The sequence below is a fragment of the Alligator mississippiensis genome, chromosome 2, assembly GCF_030867095.1.
Source record: "Alligator mississippiensis isolate rAllMis1 chromosome 2, rAllMis1, whole genome shotgun sequence".
NCBI lineage: Eukaryota > Metazoa > Chordata > Crocodylia > Alligatoridae > Alligator > Alligator mississippiensis.
In genome coordinates, this window is record NC_081825.1 from 268,844,825 (window position 1) to 268,865,546 (window position 20,722).

Here is a 20,722-nt window from a genome sequence, read left to right on the forward strand (position 1 = left end):
GACGACCGGGGTGTCTGTGAAGCTTGCCACATGCATGCCCATGGCAATGGCTCCATGGAGGAGCTGCCAGCTGCGGTCCCCAGTGACTTGTGGGATGAGGGTGGAGTAAACTCAGCCACTGGGGTGTCCCAGTCATACCCTTGCCAAGCAGATCCCGCCACTTATTGTCTGGGCAGGATACAAGGGCGACAGTATGGATTATACGGCACACAAGCATGTAGAGGTGTCAGTGATGGACTGTGAAAAGTGGGCCAGTCTGGCTCAGGTGGTGGAGCGGGGAGCACTGCAAGGCCGGGTGAGGTGCCAGACCAATGACAAACTCTGGTGGGCTGGAGGACACAAGGGCAGGATGGGGGAGGGGGGGACCACCACTGTGCAGGACCTAGTCAACAAAGGCAAGGGTGTTGGCAGGCAGGGCAGATTTCAGCTCTTGGACCAGATGGTAGGTCACACTTGTTTTGGGTACATCCATGTGGCAGGCCAGTGCAGTGAGGTCCATCCACTTCTGCCTATCATAGTCTAGGAGGTCTCCAATATGGGTGACACCAGCCAGGATCAACCTCTGTTGTAACTGGGGTGCCTCTGCCATCAGCACCTCCAGCTGTGGGTTCCAGAGGAGGGGATCAACAAGCAGGTCTGTGCCCTAGGCAAGTGTTGCAGGGACCTGGAGGTGGAGACCAGCCTCCAGGCCCACAGGAGGTCCTACCACAGTAGGCATGGCAGTTCTCACAGGTCCTGTAGGGAGAAATCCCATAGCCAAATGAGCTGCCAGTTGTATTGGAGCCCCTGGAAATGGCAAAGGAAGGCACACCCCAGGTGCCCCCATGTTGTGTGTCTACCAACACCATATAGAAGTTGCTGCAGGGCCCGAAGGTGCAATGTCAGGACCTGGCTGCACAGGCAAACCAGGCCCTGGCTGCCATCCCACAATGGGAGGCTCAGGACATCCATAGCGACCCAGTACCTTCCTGAAAGCTGGAGGCTGCCACAATCTCATGCCCCCCCCCCCCCCAAGTCATGGCCTGCACCCAGGTCTCAAAATGCAGGTTGTCCCACTTGGGCAATTGACCTTTCACCCTATGCCTATGGGTGAGTGCCAGAAAGAGGGCCCTGCTACCTGAGCTGGAAGAGCTAGTGGTGGAGGGTCCAGGTCCCATGTCTGTGAGTCACCACACAGCTGCCTGTGCATATCGGTGGTTGTCCCATGGAGGGGCTGCATTGGTGAGGCTTGGGCTAGGGCCAGAGACAGGCTGAGTGGGTGTGCTGCTTGTTGTGGTGCACCTGGTCCCCCCAGGTGCCAGTTGTCTAAGCTTGGGGGCCAGTGGTCTAGGCTTGGCTTGGATCTGCCCCCATAGTGGGGGTGCAGGAAGTTCTGTAGGGACATCTGCCCCCGCCCCCCCCCCCCGAAGGTTCCTGCCCTGCCATTTCTTCTCATAGGGGAATGGGAAATCAATAAAGAAAAGCAAAATATACAGTGGGGCTGGTGAATGCAGTAGGGGCAGGCTGGGGCTGTGGGAGAGGTCAGGGGGTGGGGGGAAGGGGCTGAAATTGCCTGAGGTTGTGGAGCAGAGACTTTTCCTCTCCTAAAAGGGGCAGCAGCAGAACAGGTGGCGGCAGCAGCAGCTGTAGTGATGGTGGTGGTAGTAGCCATCCAGCTCAGCTACTCAGGGTGTGCTTCAGGTGAAAGTGGAGGTGAAGGTGGGAGGTGGCCTGCCAAGGCAGCTGGGGCAGGCAAGCCACCTTTAGGCTCCAGCATTGATGGTGGAGGAGGGGCCCACAGGCAGCGCAGGCTCCCTCCTCAGGCTGTCCCCTGACTGTGGCTTGGTGGTGGTCTGGGCAGCAGGCCAGAACTGGAGCTCAGAAGCTGAGGTGTGTTGGTAGGGTGCAGGGCAGTGTAGTTCTCCCCTGCCCCCCCTCCCCCCACTGGGCAGGGCGGTAGTGTGCAGGAGGGGACCTCCCATATAGGGGGTAGGCAAGCAGTTGTTTCAAAGTTACATACAGGACTAAACCTCTGAATTGGTGATTTGTTTCTTGAAATGTGCAATCTAGCAGGGGTCTTTATTGGCATTTTTTTTCTCAGAATTCAGTAATTATATGATTATGGAGTATCTCCATAAACTCAACCTATTTTAATAAAGCAATATATTACACACAAAGGCAAGAATTCTTGTGGGTGATATTTATATTGGACAACTGCATAGTTTGGATGGGCATGTCTATCCCAATTATATTTTTGGTTTAATAACAGATATCACAAGAGTTCTTGCCTCTAGCACAGTGGTCCCCGGTCTGCGGTACACGTTACTACTAGTGGTACACAGACAACCTGTCAGTGGTACACATTAACAGATTTATTATAATTACTTTATATGACAAGAAGTTGCTAGTGGTACTTAAGGTTGAACTGAAAAAAATTGGTGATGGTACTTAAGGTTGTTTTGTTTTAAATTGGTAGTGTGCAGTCCGTCAGAATTTGGGAACCACTGCTCTAGCATATTTCTTGGATCATCATGGCAACAATATCACCTCAACCCTGCCACTCTTATTATAAACAAATGTGTGTCTTGAAGTGATCTCACAAATCATCAATTGATGCAATATACCTATAGTAGGATTGAAATGTTTTTGTTACTATGATGGTCCAGGAGATATGTGAGAAGCATATTACCAATGCACTTTCAGACATGTTGAAACCCTGTAGTTCATTTTTTTTTAAATTGTAAACAAAGTCTTGAATTAGAGGTGATGGATAAGCTACTTTAAACCAATGGGCCACTCTGATAAATAAACAAGGATTTGAATCACAAGCACTAAATAAAACTAACTGTACATTTTGGCATATTTTTTTCTTATTTGAAAATATCTCTTTAATTTAATCAAATACTGTGATATGCCAGAAGTGACAAAATCAAGATCTTGTAAGAGAGAAATTAAGGGTTTGTCCAGTTTTGTATAATGGAAGAACACTTTCAAAATTTTCATTATAGTCAAATATAAAAGCAAACGGAAACCTGAAAAAACTACTCCTGCTTCTGCTCCATGGAAATACTAATGCCTTATAAAAGTATTAAATAACTCATACTGCATCCTCCCTCATTTAGTCTAAACAGCAAGCTTGTATGTGGCTGATTTGAACCTGAGGTTTCATCCATTCCTTACCACCTGTCCTAGCAAGAAAGAGACAAAATAAGTACGTCTGTTTTATACCTTAAGGCCTTGACCCATGACCATTGTAGTCTTTATGGGTGAAGGAAGAGTGTACTTATTTTGTGCTTTCTGAAATATTTGGGACAAATCTTCTATCCCCAAGATGCAGATTTGGGTTGTTGGAAAATATTCACGTATTTGTGATGCAAAGTTAATTTGCCATTTTTAAAGACACATTCTGATATTTTGTTATAGAGAGTCATTTGGTTTTTTTTAATATCTACATTTATTTTTTTTAAAGCATTAAAAGTTACCTAACATTAAAAAAAAATATATTATCAATAGAAAAACTAGAAAATAATATATTTGAGACTGCTCTGCAATTGTCTGTAGTTGGGGTTCTAGGAATTCTGAAATTTGCACAGCTTATTTTTTACTTCATTGAATGAATATGCAGCCCAAGCCATTTTCTATTCCTAAATTACTATCAAGTGGAAGTGGAATTTGGTAACTTGCAGGGCAGTGGTGTCATTTTAACATATATCTGGTAGAGTAAATTAACACTGAATGTATATGAAAGATTGCTTTAGCTGGACAGTGCTCAAATTGTCTAAGTACTTGTGATTATTTTGCTTGATCATTATTACATTACTCATGATTATTGCTGTCCATGGACCTTATTATTGCTCTACGTTCATACAGTGTTTGGCAGAAGAACACACCCGTTTTTCCTACCAGACGCACATTTCAAACTAGTTCGCAAAGAACTGAGCCATTGGGAAAACAGGGAAACGTAATGTTTCTGAGAAATTGTGTAATTCTGTTTAATTACTTCATAAGCATAAGTGTTTTGTTATTCTGAAATACTAAAGACAATCTTGTGGGTTTTAGCTCAAAAACCTTTGGTAAACAAAAGGATGCTATAGCCAGGATATTATTCATTCCTATATCCCTATTGTCTTCTGCTGTTACAAAGCATCAGCAGACTATCCTACTACCATCTCAGTGTGATATTTTCAAAATTTTCCTGAACCAGATTTTTCTCATGCAATTTCAAGCTTAATTTAAGTCATTCAACAAATATATAATGCCATATTCCTTAACAGAATCAAACACAAGGCTTTTTGATTAAGTTTATCTAAGTTAATTTACTGTGCCTCCACGACCCTTTCTTTAAAACTACTGGGATGATGTGTATTTAATTATCTCATGGATGATACAGTATTTTTAAATGCTATATTTCTCTTGTTTCACCTCCATTAAAGCAGCACTAGTGCTGACCAAAAGACATTGATTTTTGCCATTAGACTTGGCTTGCTGATTTCATTCCTATAGCTCAATCAGGAACTACATAGCTTCTCCACTTCTGTCTTCTTATTAGGTTTGAGGTCTGTAGCTATTCTTGTGGAACTGCATCCCCATCCATTGAAAATATCTTCTCTTCTGTGAAGATTGCTTGCATAGACAGATGATTTCCATTATAACAACACTGGATTCCTCTAAAAATGATATTTTCAGCACAGTAAGTAGAATTTTGGAATTCAAGACTCCAATAAAACAGTGGACCCAAATGCTCAGACTTAGAATATGGGCAAATGTATATTTCAGAAAGGGAAGGGCAACTGCTGCCTGGGATAGTGCTAAAAATACAGAAGGCAAAAATCACCTGTACTTTAACCCATATGTTGAAATAGGCTCATGCTCACACCATTGCTTTAGTGTAACAGGTATTGTGAAGCCCTGAGCAGCAGTTTTCCTACTTGTTTGAAGTCACTGCAAATGTATGTTTGTCCATACTCTTAGTCAACAAAAACAGGAAGGTAAAAAACTTTTAATTAACAACTCAGATTAATACTTGTGTGAGTAAATGCCAAGTTTCGAGATGTGATGAAGAAAGTCTTGCATTCAAAACTTGTCTAACTCTATCCCGATTACGCAGTTGGTCCAATAAAAGATATTACCTTAAGAAATCCTTGTCTTTCCCTGCCATCCTGAACCATCGCACTATAATACTAATGCTACCATAAGTTTACAGAACCAAGTCCCTAAATATTCAAATATAATATCCCTATTTCAGGGCTGGACTTGATGGCTCAACAGTTCCCTTCCAATCTTATGTTCCCATGATTCAGATTCCCATGTTTGAAAACAATGCTGGCATACTGCTTTTTTGAACATATACCTAGAACCACTTATAACAATGGCCTGCTACATAACTCAGCTCAGCCACTAACAGGAGTGCTAAGCTCATAGCATGTGTGAGATCATTTTATGGTCTTGGGCTGGGGAACAATTTCTGCTCTTTAATTTGAGCAGTTCATCTTCTGTGCCACCAGCCCTGATCCATGGCAGGAAGAAAGGGAAATAGGGTGGGAGTAAGGAGGGATAATCTATAGTGTGGAGAAACACTGGAAGAATTTGTCCAAATAAGATTAATTAGACATATGAACTAGCGCAGACTTTGAAAAGGATATCTTCTGGAAGCAGGCAGCTTAAAATCAGATGCAGTGGAAACTAAAATGACAAGTTTTGAGGTCCTTCTGTCTGTCTAGTTTTTCTTTTAAAAGAGGATTATCTCAGCTGCAGGATTCTTTGCTTTCATCTGATACCACAAATGAATTTGGGGCATTTAAAATCAAGCCATAATTGGTAACAGATTTGCTGCCCAAAGTGCTTTTTCATTTTGTTTGTTTGGTTGTGGGGGTGGTGACTGAAGAAATAAAATGTGTCTTCATTCTAGTCTGGGGAAAGGAAGAGACGAAAATCCTGGAGATTCAGGAAGACTTTTATTTTGATTGTGGTAAGTACAAGCAATGCATGTTGTGACAGGAGTGGGACAAAGAGTGCAGAGAAGACTGACAACAGGAGTGAAGCTGAAGCATCTTTATGTGTTTTCTGTTTAGTGCCAGGAAATATGGCCAAAAGGGAAAACACAGTGAAATAACTTTGTAACTATTATGAAGCTAATACTATCACCTATGAGAACCTATAAATGTGCCTGGTGCCTGCTCTGATATGTTCTAATTGGAGTAGACTCAATTAATTGATTAATTGGTGTGACATGTATTCAGTGTCTCCATGCTTCAAAAATGGTGGCAGGGACGTTTTAACTAAAGCTTGATGAAAAAGCTTTAGTTAAAGCATCCCGGCCACCATTTGAAACATGGGATGCTAAAAACACAAGGTGCTGCAGGTGCTTTACTTAGAGTGACTTCTGAGACCCAGTCCAATTAAAGCCCCACTCCCACCTCAGAGCATGTGTATAGCTGCCCTGTTTTTTTCTTTAGTCGTGTCCTTTCCCTAGTACTTATTGCATCCTTTTTGCTTGCCAGAAACAGAAGCTTGTAGCTTATTACCATTCAGTGGACAGAGCATGTCTTAGTCATACCTTGTTAGAGTTATACATTACCTCCATTTGCATTTGAGTTGGTTTGTAATAGTTACACCCTAGTATACAAAGTGCAAGGGCTTTCACTGTAAAGACCTAAGGAAGTCACCACCAATCATAATACCCTCACCTAGCAACGCTTTCAGCCTTTTTTTTAGAATAACGGTGTGTTTTAGGCTGAGTAAGATCACTGTAACAGGTTTGCTTTGCTCTCTTATGGCTGCTATATGAAGCTGGTTGATTACCTAGGGAATATATACAGTGACTTGTAAGAATGCTTATTAAGGAGGTAGGAGCATAGGTTTAAAAGAAGCAGGAAGATAATTTTTTAGTTTCCCAGGCTTCATAATGCAGTACCTTTGGGCTCCCATTAAATGGAGCCCCAGGTGAACCAAACAGAGGGTTGTATTTAAAGAGGGAGAAGAAAGGTGCATATTGTGATGAAGTGCTTTTAACATTTCACAGTTTAACATAATTGGATTCTAATAGAAGCTTTCTGTCAAGAAATCTTTTCAGTCAAGAGCCCTATCAAAGAATGTGGTTTCACTTGCATCTCTATTCTGTTTCATTCTAAATTATATCCCAGGGGATAATTAAATGATACATTGGCAATCTGTGAATCCAACGAGGGGATCATGGCAACTGCACTTACATATTTTTTACATATACGATTCAGCTAAAAAATGTTTTCTTTAGTAAGCAATTATTTGTCACAAAATATCTGAAAGGATTTATTTTTACTTTATTTGAAAAATAAAAAGTAATTTATAGATGACAATTCAAACCTGATTCAAGTGAATTAAATTACAGCATATCTATTATCTTTACTACCTCTAGAGCCATTGAATATGGGAGCAAAATTCACACCCTCCTTTTCCAAAATCACAGATTCCTACCACTTGAGTTAAAAGTAAATCTTCCAGTACCTGTTAATCATAGACCGTGCATTAGACAGAGTTGAGTAATTGTAGTGCTATCTAGGCAGATGACATATTCACGTTAGACAGCACATTACAGTACCAGGAAGAAGCATGAATTTTGTTTTATCACAAAATCAGAGTACATTGCACTTTCACTCTTCTTTTTGTTTTCATTATAAGGCCAAACCATGACTGCTGGTGAGGGATGGCTTAAGAATGACTTAAGATGTTCTGAATTAACCTGTTCACTGGTCTGGAAAGACAGACTTTTATGAAATTCCCATAAATTTCTTATTTTAGTTTGTTCAGTATTTAGATCTCCCTTAATATTTGCATGCCCCTACCTATGTCTACCATGGTCTAGTAGACTGGTATGTTCCTTAAGTATTTTTTATAAAACTGTATTTTCAAAACTTGAAAAAACAAAATTTCACATTTCACGTAAAAGTCCAGTTGTAAAACTCACAAATAGGCAAAACTAAATAGAACACCTACAGTAAACATTTTATGATGTCCTACACTCCTTGTGCATCAATTCTATAAAATGAATTTGTTCTTAAAAATAGTTTGACCAGCCAGAATTTACCAAGGTTTGCTTATCTAGAGCTCGAGACACTATTTAGCAATTTTGAAAGGGATGGCAGTAAAAGATGACCAAACAAATTTGTATTAAATTTCCCAATTGGCCTAGCCATTCTCCTAAAACTGAGGCTGTCAGTGCTGCCTTAAAATCCCAGTTTTCTCAAGCATGCTATAGCCTCCCTGATTTTTGCCTCATTCCTCTCATGTGCCATATGTTCTTGAGCACTGGCTTGGTGTTCCTTTGCTCTTCTCTCCAGCCCCAAACATTGTCCTCTAGGTTATCTGATGCCATAGGAATAGTAACTGAAACAGAACACCTCAAATAATCCACATAAAGCTACTCAACCCAAACACCTCTGACTCCAAACTAATGGGTTCTAAATAAGAAAAAAAAAACTAGAAAAGCCATTATAGAGAAACTATTTTGATGGCCGAGTATATTAACTGGGAAAAGAAAGTCTGAATAAGGAAGACTTGTAATAATTGCCAACGAACAATGTAGAAATTAGGTTCAGGCCAAGAAAGGAGGGACAGAGCTTAAGGAAAATCAAATAAACTACCTTCTGAAACTCATCACCCAGACAAAGAATCAATACCAAGGCAGATCTTAACAGAGCTTCAAAGAAGAAGAATGTTAGTTGTGTCAGTTGTGTTTTTATAACTCAAAAGAAGTACATCTAACTTAGTTTTTAAGATATCACAATCAAGCAGTCATATCTAATTCTTAGCATCACAGTTACAGATCTGATTCCAGAATCAGGACAGGGTGATAGCCAGGGTCAAGCCACAGTCCAAATTCTAAAGACCTGGTCAGAAAGCCACATAACACACCACGACAAGGAGCAAAACAGAAATTGAACACAAACATCAGGGATCCAGAAAGGGGAAGCCAGAACAAAGAACAGAGCAATCTACATACTCACTAAGGAATTTGTGGAGGCAGTCTAACATCATTTTATCTGCTGTTTGAAAACTGTGTTTGGGGTGGAGTTGGTTTCCTGCCAACAAAGCATCCAATGATGCTTTCTGTCAGATGGATGACTCATGCCCTGTTTGGAATGCTGACTCATCACATAATGGAGCATGAGAATTGATGAACTTAGGTATACATATAAGTTGTTTGCCAGTTTAAAATAACTTTACCCCTAACTCTCCTGTTTTTTTATTAGAATACTGTAGGTGCATCTTCATGTGATGTGTCTCTGCACATTAAATTAATCTAATGCCCAGTGAAGCATCACCATCTACACATGCACATCAATTAATATGCATTACATCAGTCTAATGCATTGGTTGCCAGTACCAATACATACAAGTACTAGGAAAATGGCACATTAACTAATGTGCTGAAGCATAAACATAGACCCTAACTGGGAGCAATTTTCTCTTGGTCAGCCCAGGCAGCAGGGTGTCACAATTGCTGCCTTGCTAAGCCCTGAACACCAGGGAACATGGGAAGTGATCCTGGCTCCAGGGCAGCTCCCTCCCAGCCTCACAGTGATTAGGACTAGTCCTGATCTCCACATGTCTGGGTGGGAGTTTCCCTGGAGCCAGAACAGCTCACCCTGCTCCCCAGAGCCCAGGCCTGACTCCGTTGCTTGGAGCTCCCCTGGGTGCCAGCAAATTTGCTCCCAATGGTTACACATTCAGATATGTGCTACTGTGCAATTTAATGAATCTGAATTTAGGTGCATTCATTGCACATGTACAAGTTGCTTTTATATCCTGGCATACAACACACCCCCAAATATAACTCACAACTTGCTTTTGGAAGACATAATGTAGAAAAAAAATGTTTAATAATTAACATAGTTGTGGGTACATCTACATGAGACTCTAAATGCACAGTAGACTAGTTCTACTGCATCTTAGCATGTCACGGCTAAAGCCATGCTAATGCACTAATGAGCAGTAGATTTACTTTACTGCGCTTTAGCGTCACAAAAAAAAACATGTGCCAGCACTACTGTGCAGTAGCACTGGTTGCTGCAAATTGAATTAGTACCTGTTATTGTAGATACTAAGCTAAGGGGGACGGGGGGACTACCGCCACTGCTGACCTGCTGAGCAATCCTTGCAAAGCCAGTGGATCACAGCACTCAAGGGAGCCCACCCCGGCCCCAGCCCTGGTAAAATCTGTGGGCAAGGAAGGAGCCCCCCAGGGGGCACTTGCCTGCCTATACACTAATGCCAGGAGCCTGGGGAATAAGCAGGAGGAGCTCATCCTTCTGCTCAGTGCAAACAATTATGATGTCATAGGGATAACGGAGACCTGGTGGGACTCCACCCATGACTGGACCACGGGGATAGATGGCTATACCCTGTACAGGAGGGATCATGTAGAGAAAAGGGGCGGGGGTGTAGCTCTCTATGTTAAGGAAAGCTACGCGTCCCTGCAAGCCGATATTGGTGACCAGGGTGGACGGCTGGAGACCCTCTGGGTTAAAATCTGTGGGGAACACGGCACAGGGGACACAATGGTGGGAGTCTATTACAGACCTCCCACCCAAAGTCCTGAGCTTGACCAGGAGTTTGCCCGGGAACTGGCTGAGGCAGCTTGCTCCAGGACCATGGTTGTCATGGGTGACTTCAATTACCCAGACATCTCGTGGGAGGATCGCTCAGCAAAATCTGAGTGGTTGCAGAGCTTCCTCTCATGCGTGGATGACCTCTACCTGACTCAAGAAGTCTATGGGCCAACGAGAGGCAAAGCGCTGCTCGACCTGGTACTGGCTACTGGGGATGACCTAGTCGGCGACCTAGTGATCAATGGGAAGCTGGGTGACAGCAACCACGAGCTGATCACCTTCACCATCCGCCGAAAAGCTGGCAAGTCAGTCAGCAACACGCAAGTCCTTGACTTGAGGAAAGCCAACTTTGACAAGCTCAGGAGGCTTGTCAGTGAGGCCCTAAGGGACTGTGACCACAGGGAGAGGGGAGTTCAAGAAGAGTGGTTGCTCCTCAAGGGAGTGATCCTCAATGCACAAACTAAGTCTATTGCATCTCGGAGGAAAGGCAGCAAGAGGGCACAGCAGCCCCCCTGGCTCTCCAGGGACCTAGCAGACCTCCTGAGGCTAAAAAGAAAGGCCTACAAAGGATGGAGGATGGGAGTCACCTCCAAGGAGGATTATTCTGCACTGGTCCGGTCCTGTAGGGAGCAGACCAGGAAAGCCAAGGCTGCAACTGAACTCCAGCTAGCTTTGAGCATCAAGGACAATAAAAAGTCCTTTTTTAGATATGTGGGGAGCCGGAGGAAAAGCAGGGGCAACGTTGGACCCCTGCTGAACCAGATGGGGCAACTGACAAATGACGCCCAGGAAAAAGCCAACCTATTAAATAGGTACTTTGCGTCGGTCTTTCACCAGCCCCATGGGACGCCCATGCCTGCTACAGGGCCAGGAAGTCCGGGTGAGGGTGATCCCCTGCCCTCCATTAATGCTGACTTCGTGAAGGAACATCTTGAGAAGCTGGATACCTTCAAGTCAGCCAGCCCTGACAATCTTCACCCCAGGGTACTCAAGGAGCTGGCGAGCACCATAGCCCAGCCTCTAGCGCAGATCTTTGAAAACTCTTGGCGCTCTGGTGTAGTGCCCGAAGACTGGAAGAAGGCCAATGTGGTGCCTATCTTCAAGAAAGGGAGGAAAGTGGATCCGGCTAACTATAGGCCCATCAGCCTGACTTCTATCCCAGGGAAGATCTTAGAAAAGTTTATTAAGGAGGCCATCCTTAATGGACTGGCCGACGCCAACATCTTAAGGGATAGCCAGCACGGGTTTGTTGCGGGTAGGTCTTGCTTGACCAATCTCATTTCCTTCTACGACCAGGTGACCTATCACCTGGACAAGGGAGATGAGATTGATGTCATATATCTTGACTTCAAAAAAGCCTTCGATCTGGTGTCCCATGATCGTCTCTTGGAGAAACTGGCCAATTGTTGCCTTGGGTCCTCCATGATCCACTGGCTGGAAAATTGGCTCCGGGGTCGGACCCAGAGGGTAGTAATTGATGGAAGTCACTCATCATGGTGTCCTGTGACCAGTGGGGTCCCCCAGGGCTCTGTCCTTGGACCCATACTGTTCAACATCTTCATTAATGATGTGGACACTGGAGTCAGAAGCGGACTGGTCAAGTTCACAGATGACACCAAACTTTGGGGCAAAGCATCCACACCAGAAGACAGGCGGATGATCCAGGCTGACCTGGACAGGCTCAGCAAGTGAGCGGATGAGAATCTGATGGTGTTCAACGCCGATAAATGCAAGGTTCTCCACCTTGGGGAAAAAACCCGCAGCATCCTTATAGGCTCGGCAGTGCTATGTTGGCTAGCACTATGGAAGAAAGAGACTTGGGGGTCATCATTGACCACAAGATGAACATGAGCCTGCAGTGTGATGCTGCGGCTAGTAAAGCAACCAAAACGCTGGCTTGCATCCATAGATGCTTCTCAAGCAAATCCCGGGACGTCATTCTCCCCCTGTACTCGGCCTTAGTGAGGCCGCAGCTGGAGTACTGCGTCCAGTTTTGGGCTCCGCAATTCAAAAAGGATGTGGAGAAGCTTGAGAGAGTCCAGAGAAGAGCCACGCGCATGATCAGAGGTCAGGGAAGCAGACCCTACCATGACAGGCTGAGAGCCCTGGGGCTCTTTAGCCTGGAAAAGCACAGGCTCAGGGGTGATCTGATGGCCACCTATAAGTTTATCAGGGGTGACCACCAGTATCTGGGGGAACGTTTGTTCACCAGAGCGCCCCAAGGGATGACAAGGTCGAATGGTCACAAACTACTACAAGATCGTTTCAGGCTGTACATAAGGAAGAATTTCTTTACTGTCCAAGCCCCCAAGGTCTGGAACAGCCTGCCACCGGAGGTTGTTCAAGCACCTTCATTGAACACCTTCAAGATGAAACTGGATGCTTATCTTGCTGGGATCCTATGACCCCAGCTGACTTCCTGCCTTTTGGGCAGGGGGCTGGACTCGATGATCTTCCGAGGTCCCTTCCAGCCCTAATGTCTATGAAATCTATGAAATCTATGAATGTGCAGTCACCATGGTGCACTAATGAATATGTAGATGTGCCCTATATGACATAAAGTAGGTCCTCCTAGGAATATAACATGTTCAAAAAGTGTGCTACCAGGAAGCTCCTGTTGCCAGCTGCCTCACCCAGACTGTCTTATGGCACCTCTGCTGCACACTCTTTGTTTCTATGTCACACAAGGTTAGGCTTCAAACCCTTGTAAGAGCAGTAGCAGGACTGGTAGTTCTTTAGTGTAAGTAGTTTTTTTATGTAAATTACTATAAACAAAGTGTTGCTTCCACATCTTGAGCCTCATCTAGATACTATCAGCAGCTTACTTGCTGCTGCAGGCACCAGCACAAGGTTCAGCCAATAGCCATGGCTATGAGAGGGTTAACACAGGAGTGCCATCTTAGGAGCCATCTTTGCAGCTGCTTGGCATGGTACAGTGTTTCCAGGATTACTCCTTTATCAGGAAGGGAAGCGGCCTCCCTGTTTAAAATATGCACCCCAATTTTGGAGGGCTGATTTGGGGGGGGGGGGAGAGGGGGCATGTTGTATGTGGGAAGATATGGTATTAAGTTCTTAGCAGGCTTGCTCAGAAATTCTTGAAAATTGAAAACAAACAAAAAATGACGAGTGTAATATTCCAGCTGGAGCTGCTGTATTTGTGGGAAGCTGTCTGCACACCAGACATAGCCCTAAGAGCAGAAGAAGGACATCAGGGAGGATTTTTACTACCAAGACTTCTAAGGTGGTTATAAACTAGAGGCGGGCAATTATTTTGAGTGGAGGGCTGTTTACTGAGTTTTGGCAAGCGATCGAGGGCCACATGCCAGGCAGCTAGGGGCAGATAACTATTAATTTTCTAAATTTTTTAGGGGCCCTACAGGCTGGATAGAATGGCCTGGTGGGCCACACCTGGCCCATGGGCCACTTTTTGCCCACACCTGTTGTAGACTGTTGTAATCCTTACCCTTGCATAGATGCTAAGTCCTGACTCTAGTTTCCTGATCTGTGACTCCTGAGTTTTGGCTTTTTGTGCCTAGCCTGACTGGTAGCTTTCTGGCTCTTGTTCCCTGACCTTGGTTTGTTCCTGATCAAAAAACTGGCTCTCTGATTTTGGCCTGTTTGAGGCAAGTTGTTTATCCAGACCCTTGCTTGATCACTGTCTCTAGACCCTGTCCTAACTCCTGGCTAAGGAGTTAGAATCCTGACCCTGGGCCTAATCACTTGACCTAATCATCGGTGCTGTTACTGACACAAGTCAGATTTGCATGCAAATAAGCCACTACAATTAATATAGTTTTGTTCACAGATCTTAGCTGGAGAGAGGTAGCACTGTGAATTTCTACTTTAAGACTGATAACAGCATATATACCAACACACTTAGACTAAAGCATGTCTACACATATATATTAATGCAAAGAAATGAATTCTGGAGTTTATTGCTCCAGAGCTTATTGCTCCCAGGCACACTGTTTAAATGAGCACCAGGGACTGCAGCACATTGAATCAGGTCAAAGCAGTCCCAGATGACAGGAAACCCAGGGAGTCAGCCTGCCAACCCAGGGCTGCTCCGACTGGGCTTAATGTACTGCAGACGGGCTTACTGGGGCACAAGGGGCTCTAATGGGGGGTTAACCTAGAGTTACCATATATCCGAGTTTCCTTCTGACTGTTTATGGTCCTTCTGAGTCTGTTTGCCAGACATGATTGTTCTATTCTGTTCCAGGAGTTTAAAAAAAAGGAGTGAAAACTAAGAGCTGGTCCTTTCCCACCCATGTCAGGAGTCTAAAAACATTGAGAACCAGTATTTTAGGCAGATCTTAATTTCTTTTCCCACTCAAGCTTCCAGCAGGCCTAGGCACCTCAGGACCACTGGCTGCTTTCTCCAGAAGCTCTTCTGAGCAGCCCCAAGCTACTCCTGGAGCTGTGTGACTTGGGTGGAGAGGTGTAGGCAGTCAGGTCAGATTAACTTCCAATTTTTGTGGTCATAAATGGACTTAGTTGCCTAAGGGCAATTCTGTTCACCCATCCAAGGCCCTGAAAATCCATGAATGCATATGAAATACCATCATCTGAACCAGGGGTTGGCAACATTTTTGGCCGGAGTGCCAAAAACACCCCAACCTCAACCCATGCTGGGAGCAAACAACCCTCAACATACATACATACAGGTTCAGTGGTGACGCCTTGATTTGCACTGTAGCTGAAAGGGACCTAGGGGTAATGATTGACTATGAATATGAGCTGTCAGTGTGAGGCGGTAGTTAGCAGGGTAAACAACATGCTGGCATGCATCAACCGATGCATCTCATGTAAATCTAAGGAAGTGATACTCCCTCTGTACTCAGCACTGGAGTGAAGTAAATGTACATGTAGATGTGCCCACTGCGGAGCTAATTAGTCTACTCAGAAATAAACATCTCAGGTAGATGCACCCTTAGAGAGACAAAAATGGGGAGAAAGGTGGAAAGAGGTCCATAAGTGAGAACATTGCTATTACCCCATGAACTCAGTCCAACCTCTACATTGACTTGGTAGGTCTGTACCTTTACATTGACTTGGTAGTTACGTATCACATTTAGAGTTGAAGAGAAAACTGAGGAATAGTAACTGCTTGAGAGAGCCTGTGATAGAGCCAGTGATATGACCAAGCTCTAACCCCTACACCATATTTAACAAACCAAAAGGTTAGATATCAACCACTTAGTAGAACATGGGTTTTTAACTGTTTTGGGTTAGTGTACCCTGGCACCCAGTCAAGAAGGAAGGAGTCCCCCAGAAGCCAATTGGCAAGCGGAGGGGAGGGGGTCCCCCAGTGGCACAGTGGCAGTGGAAATGGCAAAGGCGGTGCCTGCTGCTGATTACCCCCTGAGGCCTTCCCAAATAGCCCCAGGGGTATGCATACCCCTGGTTGATAACCCCTGTAGTACAGGATTAAGAATATCATACCAACAATAGCTCACTTTATAAAGACTGGGAGGAGGCTAATGCTGGCTAAGAATCTAGAATTAGCATTCATAGTTTTTTTTTCTTTTAAATGCCAAGAAATGTTCATCTGAGAGAAATGGTTTGAAGAGACCCTGATTCAGTGTCCTTTCTGAAAAATGGATACGCTGGTACCTCATTAGTAAAAGGGAAGGTAGACAGCTCATAATCTTCCAACATTTTAAAGGTATCTCTTTGGAAGTAATTAATGATTATTACATAGTAATAATCTGTCCCAAGGCCCACATATTCTTCATACAGCAAGTCATTAAAAAATGTGCTTTTATAATGAGCTAAAATCTACTTCATCTAACAGAAGGCAAAACATGTTTATACTTAGCTGTCCTAGTCTATATATAAATAGAGAGAAAGCACATTTGCCTTAATAGTACAGAGTTTATTCATAACAAGAACAGCTGGTTATTCTCTGATCACTGCAATCTCTGCTCCATTTATATGAAATCTATGTTTTGTCTATGGTATTTGGATCTGATTAATTCAATTTATTTAGAATGGTTAATTGATTAATCAATTATTTGCTTACTGCAGTCTCTCTCTGGGTATTACTTTTTCATAAATATCTCAATGGAATAATCAGAGCATACTAGCAATAATCCATCACTTACTTCAAATTCCAAATGTGTTCATTAGTGATTAAAATGAATTGCATCTTTCAGAATATTTCTACCTTATTTTGATGTGCTTTTAGTTTCCCCAGACTTGTTTCCAGATATGATTATGCATATAAATTATAATTTCAGAGTGTCTAAGGAAAAAAAAAAATCAAGTTTGACAGAAAATGGAGTTGTAACAACAATAGCTAGCATATGCTAATTCTTTCCAGATACAAATGGTAGACTCTAAAATGTTGAAGGAAATAGTGGGTTTAATTCAATAGATGGTGCTCTTTTCTCAATACCTTAACCAACTGTTGGGTGTGCCATGCTGACGGAAGTATCCTGCTACTGCTGTACTGCAAATGTTCTCACCAAGTCCCTAAATTTATGAAATTTTCAGCAGCATTATTTTGCAATAATGGAAGTCTTTTTGTTTACATTATAGCTCAGTCATCTACACTTTGGGGATGTTACTACATTTTTAATGTAATTATCTCACAACACCCCTGTGTGGTAGGGAAATGTAGTTATCCCCCATTTACATATAAAAACTGAAACTCAGAGAAAGTAGGGCTTTGATTCTCAAAGATGTTTAGTCACCTCATTCCTGTTTTTGTACCGTAACTCCCATTACATTGGTAGGTTAATCACTGAATAACTGATCCAAGTGCCATACTCTGAAAGGGTGGTCTAAATGCTATATGAGCCTAGTCATTTCAGTAGAACATAAAAGGGATGTAAACATTTTTGAGGTTCTGCATCTAAATGGAGATCCATGGAAAATCTGTGACAACAGAAAATTTAGATGTGGGGATCCCAGTGCCCTAATTAGCACACTAACCATTGGAAAAGTCTTCCTTTTCATTATACTTCATTAATTTAAATAAAATATCTGTTATGCTAATGGATTACATTAGAAAGTGAAGCAATTAGATTAATTAAAATGGGATCTCTTGACTTCACCAGGAGTTTGCTGAAATAAGCAGGATGACAACTGAGTGAGGGATTCCTGACTGGTCTCTTTTTCTCTTCCTTTATAAAATTTCCCTGTTCACTGAGGAAAGCTTCAAAGACAAATATGTCTCCATTTGGCTGTAAACATCAGGGATTTACCTAACATAGAGTTTGAGGAGTAAAAGGTTTAGAACCAAAATTCTGGAAGTCATTTTGGACTTACACCTGCAAGACGCTTAGTACTTACATTTCCAGTTGATATTGTTTTAAGTAGCATCTGAGGGCATTTGGCTATCTGTAAGATCAAAATCTTACTGCAGAAAATTAAATATATTTGTATAGAAAAGGATATCAGTAGGGGGAAAAATACTTATATGAATGAAAGGTGCTTAATGATTATGTTAGTTGGTTATATGCAGGATTCACAAGGGGATTGACTTGCAAAACTTACCTCATAAAATATCCAGCCGATAAAGAACAGTACCTTTATGTGCTCAAAGTATTAATTCTCTGTGATCAATAAAAGGAAGGAGGAACTCCTGGATGGTCTGCTTTCTATTATGTGCACTTAAGCATCACTTGAATCAATAAACCACATTAAGTCTTGTATCAACTATAGACAGTATATGCTCAGCATGCCTCTTACAAGTTAGGAATGGGCTCAGACAGAAGGCTCAGACACAAACAACAGTTTTCGCCTAGTCTGGGAGAACCACATAGGCCAATAATAGGACTATCCTCCCAGATAGAAAAACAGAACAAAACAAGTATGCACACAAACCACAATCACACTGAAAATTAATTAATCATTGCCTGTGTTTTACTGTTAGCTGTTCTCACAAATCCATTCATGGAATACTCTTAGAGCCCTGAGTTTCTTCCCACTGTCCTTCCATTTTTCCCAGGGAACTGGCCAAATTTTGCCCTAGGATAACTTTTTATCCCTGCAAGCCTTGACTCCACTGTCCTTATCGCAGACCTCACAGATGCAACTGTGAAATTTCTGCCAGTTCTAGGTGACTTCCCTTTTGATTATAAAAGAAATTTTAGGTCCCCCTTTCCACAGACTGGATATCCTGGGATATCAATGACCCCGAGATGATTTTTAACCACAGCCAGTCAGTTAAGAGACAAAAAAGAATGAAGCCCCAAAAGGATTAATTATATAGGGTAAAGTACTTGTACAAAAAAAAGTGACCATAAGTTTGGAGATAGACAAAGAAGACAAAATTTCATACTATCTCATCTGACTACTACAGGCTTATAGGTCTGACACTACATCATTTAACACGCCTCACCTTGATAATCCAGGTGACCATTTCATAGACAGCCCTTAAAATAACACCAAGCAAGTGTCCCACTCCCTTACCCCCACCATCAGAGTGATCCCAATTGCTCATATACTTCAGAACCCACTGGAAATTTCTCTTTCTGGGCCATTTGTCATTCCTCTGGCTGATGGTCCATGGGCGCGTCTACACGTGCATTTAAGTACAACTAAATGTAACATACTTTAAGATCATGCATATTAAGCGAGTTTTGACAGGTGTCTACACGTGCAGGGACTTGGCACTAAAGTTAGTGCCAAGCCCCTGCAGCCCTTCCATGTGCCCCTAGTGGCTGGGCAGACAAAACACTAAAGTGAGTGCCACGTCGCATCTACATACATGTTAGTACACTTTAACTAATCATGCCTAAATTTGATACCTGCACTTGCAGGTATCAAATTTAGGTGTTATTAGCCTAATTTAACCATTTTTAATGCACATTAATGATGCATATGTGTAGACATGTACCCGTAATACACATTAAATTAGGATAATGCACATTAACACATCTTGTGTAGATGCATCCCATTTCTCTCAAATACTTTCATTATTGTGTGATTGCTTTTCCCATTACAAGCAGACAATAACTTGGGTGTCCATCCCACTAGTTGCCTCTTCTGTCTGTCATTGGAAATGACAATATTTTCTTGCCCCAGAACACAATGGCAAGAGCTACTTAGCAGTTTTACTTACCCCTTTTTCCTTAAATATGGATTGTTCAGTCCTTTGATTAACCATGTCCAAAATCATAAAGATTATATGTCGACAGCATAACATAACCCATACAGTGATATAAGTGGCATAAATGGATAAAGCAGAATACTGAATTTCCAGACACACCATATCAATGAAATTGAAACAAGAAAATCTGCATGACACCCTACAATTTCCCCCTCTCCCCTCAAGATTTGATGGGGTTTGTGAGAGATATTATGTACTTTCATATTTGTGAAATATTCCAAGCAAATTTGTTCTCAGTAGCATTGTACTTCTGATTCTGGATGCAGCCTGAAGGAAGCACAAAAAAATGTAGTGGGGGGGGAAAGAGTATTAGCAAAACTTCTTTAAACATGTTCACTGTGTTTTAAAAATGCTTAAAAGTGTTCACTGTTTCTTTTTAATTCTATTTATGGGTGAAAGTTCAATGAATCACTTCACCCATCTGTAGTCACAAGAATAAATGAAAACAGTAAGAGAACCTGGGCGCATCTACATGTGATGCTATGTCACCCTAGCAGCGCACTATGGCAACATAGCATTGGTGGGCACAAACTGTATGCCACAGCTATGCCACCATAGCAACATGCTCCCTCAGTATAGGGCATCCCTCAGTATAGCTGTCCCCTGATATAGCACATCACTATAGGGATGTAGCATCTAAAAATAACTGCACCACCTAAAGGAAGTATTAAATGATGGTGCAGTAACAATGGCACTTTAGGGATACATGTAGATGTTCCCCCTGTGTCATATCTTCAGGCAACTAGAACTTCATGATACCATTAGTTGAATAAACTCCTTCCTATTGCTGCCTCTGTCCTTATTTTTCACTCATGTCGCTTTTTTTGTCTCTCCATTCTTGTACCTCTTGTCATCATTTCTTTCTTTTATTGCTTTCTACCATTTTTTCATATTTTCTCTTTGCTTCCTTCTCTTCCATACATTCCTAGTTTCCTCGCTGGTAAGAGCTACATGACTCTCTTAAGACCTCTCTAAGATTATATGCCACTTCAGGTGGGGAATTTTCTGTTGGCATCATCCAAGACTGAACTCAGTG